This window comes from Papaver somniferum, chromosome 9 (assembly GCF_003573695.1).
Source record: "Papaver somniferum cultivar HN1 chromosome 9, ASM357369v1, whole genome shotgun sequence".
Classification (NCBI taxonomy): Eukaryota; Viridiplantae; Streptophyta; class Magnoliopsida; order Ranunculales; family Papaveraceae; genus Papaver; species Papaver somniferum.
This window is the reverse complement of record NC_039366.1, coordinates 77,776,548-77,782,011: the sequence shown is the minus strand read 5'-3', so window position 1 is coordinate 77,782,011 and position 5,464 is coordinate 77,776,548.

Sequence of the window (5,464 nt, the reverse complement as noted above, 5' to 3'; positions counted from 1 at the left end):
TTTGTCCCTCATCCCGCCCCGGTTATTACTGGTGAAAAGGATTCTGATGCGTATACCCGTCGTATGATAGAAATGTCTTCCAAGGCGCGGGTATCTGAGGCCTGGGGAAGAAATTTGAGTGTTCCCGAAGCTACCCTTGTGTCTGAGCCTCCTTCTTCCGTTGCGGATATGATGGTCATAGCGGACGGGTATCAATATGGCTTTCCTCAGCAGCGTGTCTTGGAGGTAAATTTTCATACATATTTCTTCGTGACGATCGAATTCTTCGGTAAAATAATGTTTGTCGTCTTGATGTGTAGATGATGAGGAGTGAGCATTGTAACCACGTGCTGTATCAGTTCTTCAAAGCGAAATCTCTGAAGCTCGAGGCTAAGCTTCGTCACAGAGAAAAGGAATTATCTGCGGCTGAGGTGGAAATTGAAGAGCTGAAGAAAAACCTCAAAGAGAAAGAAAAGATGGGTGAAGCGGAGGCTGGTCTTCGTTCAGAGCTTGCAGTCGTTCGCGCTGAGTTAGAACAAACTCGCGGCCAAGTTTCAGCTTTCACAGGTTTGGCTCTTTTTCCTCTTTTTCCCTCGCAATGTGTCATAATTCCTTCATTACTTAGGGTGTTCTGTCTGAGTCTCCCCACGCTATCTTCAGTGGGTGGCATCCCCGAGCTGATATGGCTCCGCAATGAAAGGGCACGGCAGAAATCTCGTATCAAAGAGCTTGTTGAGAAAATAAAAAGCGAAGCCAAAAAGTGGGACACTCGGGCTGAGGTATGGCGCGCAAGGCATGTTCAGATAGTTGATATGCAGAATCTGTATAACCATGACCGTGCTTTATTCAACGGTACACTTTTGTGGACACGTGAGAATTTGCGGGAATCCCATGAGCGTACTTCCTTGTTGGAGTCTAGGATACAACTTCTGGAAGAGGAATTACAAAAGGCTCGATCCCTCCCTTTTCCAGGAGTTAAGGATAGTGTGCTGTGTCTTGCCAGAGAAAGGGACAATGCCCGTGCCGAAGCCGATGCTCTAAGCAAGGCCCTTGCCGCGTCCCGCGCTGAAGTAGCTCGTCAGGCTGAGTCTGAGAGAAATCTTGAAGTGTGTATGTACAGATTGAGCAAGGGGGTATCAGAGATAAACAAAGAGGTCGACCACCTTCGTCACATGGATTCGATGAAGCAGGTAGAATTAGATGCCAGTCAATTTACTCTCACCAACCTTCAACTAGATTATAAGAAATTATCCGTCGAATATGACCATCTTGATGAAGCGCGAGATGCGGTTGTTAATGAGTATGAAGAGGTTTCGGCTTGTGTCGAAGGTATAACTCTATTTCATCGAGTGTGATTGTGTCTTTACTGTGCTAACTCCCTTGTGGTGTCTTTTTCAGAGCTCGAGGGACAACTCCGCGTTGCAAATGAAAAGCTTAAAAAGGCTCAATCTTCCTTAACGCAGCAGGAAGAACAGACTAATCATTTTAAGAGTTTGGCGGCGTCCCGCGAAGAGGCCATTGGTGCAGCTTCTAAAGAAGTGAATCGTCTGTCTTCATTGTTATCCCAAGCCCAACAGCGGGCGATAGTTATTAAGCACAAGGCTCGGTGTCAATTGGCTGAGGAGACAAACAAGATGCTGGAGAAGATTGAGCTTGGCCTTAAGACCGAGCATGGCCTTGTGAAAAGCTATCCACGTCGTCCAGTGCCTGCTTCCCTGCCTGGCTCTTCGGGACCCTCGTCTGGTGGGAGCGTCCCTTCAACTCTTCGAAACAATCCTGTTGATGTGGTGGCCTCTTCTAAGTAGAGACCGCAGCATCGTTATCCTTCCGTTGAGATTCCTTGTAAATTTTTGGTGAAAAGAGAATATTTTTGGTGTGTATTCCTTGTAAATTTTGGATGTGTATATTTACAATCCATGGCCTTGTCGCTTTTTGTAACCAACCTTTATGAAATGGATCATTTTTTTGATATACCTGCAATATCATTTTGTTGTTTTATTTTAGTCATTGTGATGAAAGACTAAAAATAAAAGAGGATTTGAAGTGTTTGGGTGCGATCCCGAAGGGAGGTACCTTCGTGATCGGCTTGAGACCTGTCACCCCGCTGGCGAACCCTTGGCCAGAGGATTCCCAGACGGTGGGGGCCGAGGCAACGTTCTAGGATATGGGGTTAAAAAATTTACATACACCCATTCCGTCGACCCGTTGCCTTAAGATTGGTTGGGTATCTCTTTCTGCTGGGTGCCTTCCCCCTGGTCTTACACTTATGGACACTGACGGGGGAGCCCTGAGAGATTGTAGATTAACTACTTTCCCCAATATTGTCGATAGGTTTAGTTGATATATAGAAATCTTGTTTGATTGATAGGTTGAGGCCTGCAATTCCTCGTCCAGAGATAGAAACATGTAGGGTGGTCACGCTCCCTTCTTCTTCTGGTACCCTTCACGCAGTTGCAAGGCTGCATTGCCCCTATGGAAAGTATGGTTTGAGCCACTTAGCATTCCAAGGATGTCGGAGGACTTCGCCTTTCAGATTACGAAGGTAGTAGGAACCGCTTCCCGCAATATCGTGTATTATAAAAGGTCCTCCCCACGTAGGTGCTAACTTTCCCCATCTCTTCTCTCGTTGATACTGTGGGATTGTTCTCAACACATACTGCCCCTCTAAAAAATTCCGAAGCTTTACCTTTTTGTTGTACTCCCTTGCAAGTCTTCGTTGGTAATTTTCCATCTTCTGCAATGCTGCTTCCCTTCTTTCTTCTAGGTCGTCCAATCTTTCTAACATCATGTTTGTTGTGAGATTTTTCTCCCACGCTTCGGTCTTTGTGGTTGCCATGAGTATCTCTGTAGGGATGACTGCTTCATCTCCATAAGTGAGAAGAAACGGGGATTCCCCAGTGGCAGATCTTCGCGTTGTCCTGTATGCCCATAACACATTGTGTAACTGTTCGCACCACCGCCCCTTATGTTCGTCTAATTGTTTTTTGAGGATAAGGGCGAGGGTCTTGTTGGTGGCTTCCGCTTGTCCGTTGCTTTGAGGGTATATAGGGGTGGATTTGTTCTTCCTTATTTTGAAAGCATCGAAGAGCATGTCTATGTTTTTCCCTTGTAATTGCTTACAATTATCGGATACGATTTCTGCTGGTATGCCGAACCTGCAGATGATGTTCTGGAATATGAAAGTAAACACATCCACGTATCTGATCCTAGCTAAGGCTTTAGCTTCCACCCATTTACTGAAGTAGTCCGTGGCTACTATCAAAAATCGTCTTTTCCCTGATCCTTCGATGAAAGGCCCGACGATATCTATGCCCCATTTTGCGAATGGCCACGGGCTATCTACAGAATTTAACATTGTTGCTGGCGCGTGTATCTTTTTGGCGAAACGCTGACATTCTTCGCATCGTCGGGACATTCTTGCGGCATCCTGTATCATCGTGGGCCAGTAATATCCTTGCGTTTTGTCTTTGTCGGCTAGTGATCTCATACCGCTATGATTCCCTGCGTCCCCATAATGGATGTCATTTAGAATTCGGTGCCCCTCTTTTCGAGATAAGCAACGTAGTAACGGTCCGAGGAAGGATTTCTTGTACAGGACCCCATCCCGAAGATCATATCTTCCTGCTTTGGAGAGTATTTTCCTAGCCTGTTTATGGTCCGCGGGTAAACTTCCCTTTTCGAGAAACGCATGGATCACCGTTCTCCAATCATCTTCGTTGCTGAAGTCTTCGTCTTGATTTGCTTTTGACAGGATATCTTCTTCGTCGAAATCGTTATGGATGTCTTCTCCTACCTGGTCTTCGGTATTTTCTTCCACTTTATCTTGATTGGTAGCGAAGGAGAATTGAGGTGTAATCGAAGGCTCGTATACCCTTGTTATTTTAATAGCTTCGATGCTTTCGTCCTTCAGCATGGATGATATATATGCCAGGGCATCTGCGTGCCTGAGATCCCTTCTGCATAAGTGCCGGAACTTGATGTTCGGAATTTGTGACGCCAATGTTTGGACCAAGGCCATGTAAGCTGAGAGGGTGTCATCGTATACGTTGTACTCGAGCCCTATTTGCCGTATGACAAGCTGTGAATCACTTGTTAGTCTTACGTCGGCTACTCCCATCTCTATTATTATTCGGAGGGCATGTACGACTGCCTCATATTCGACGATGTTGTTGGTATGCTCTTTGAATTCTAACCTGAGTGCCTGTACAATCCTTTCTCCGGTTGGGGTGGTGATGACAATGCCTATTCCTGCTCCTTCCTTATTTTTGGAACCGTCGACGAAGACTTCCCATTGTCTTTGACTCGAGGGTTCGAGGATATCCATTGGATCCTTGCTTTCTTCCTCGGCTTCTGGTATTCCCTTAATCTCATCGTCGTTGTCCAGGGGAAGGTCTGCTAAGAAATCCGCCAAAACTTGGGATTTCGAGAATGTTGAATTTCATGAATGATGTTGAATTGGTCCAGGTGGGTGTTCCACTTGGCTATTCTGCCCACTTTTCCCGCGCTTTTGAGGACTGCTTCCAGTGGTGCTTTGCATGGGACCTGGACGAAGTGAGTTAGGAAGTAGGTTCTCAGCTTTTGAGTAGCCCATACCAATGCTAGGATAAGTTTTTCGATCTTTGTGTAGTTCCTTTTCGCAGAATTGAGGGTCTTACTGACGTAATAGATAGGTTGTTCTATCTTCGTATTGGTTTTGACCAACACTGCGCTGACTGCGTCTTCGGTTGCTGATATGTATAATGCCAAAACCTCATCAGGATCCGGCTTCTGCAGGATCGGAATCAAAGCTAGGTGTTCTTTGATTTTTTGGAAGGCTTCTTCGCATTCTGTGGTCCATTCAAACTTGCTCCCTTTTTTGAGAATATTGAAGAAATGTCTGCATTTGTCCGAAGATCGGGCAATAAATCTGCCCAAGGCTGCTATGGACCCATTGAGCTTCTGAACTTCTTTTAAATTCTTTGGGGATGGCATTTCTACTATGGCCTGAATCTTCACTGGGTCTACCTCGATGCCCCTTTTTGTTACCAAATACCCGAGGAATTTGCCTGAGGTGACACCGAAAGTACATTTCTCTGGATTTACTTTCATGCGGTGTTTCCTCATTGCTTCGAAGATGTCTCTCAGATCCTTGTGGTGATCTTTGCGCAGCTTGCTTTTGACGAGCATATCGTCAACGTAGACTTCTAAGGTGCTTCCAATCCATGGCCTGAAAATAGCATCGACCATTCTTTGGTATGTTGCCCCTGCGTTTCGAAGTCCGAAAGGCATTCTAGTGTAGCAATAAAGACCATGTGGTGTGTAGAACGCTGTGTGTGGCTGATCCTCTTCTGCCAGGGCCACTTGGTTGTAGCCAGAATGTCCATCCATGAATGACAGTTCTTCATATCCTTCTACTGCTTCTACCAGCTGGTCTATGCTTGGCAGTGGATATCTATCCTTTGGACATGCTTTGTTGAGGTTAGTGAAATCGATGCATATCCTAACC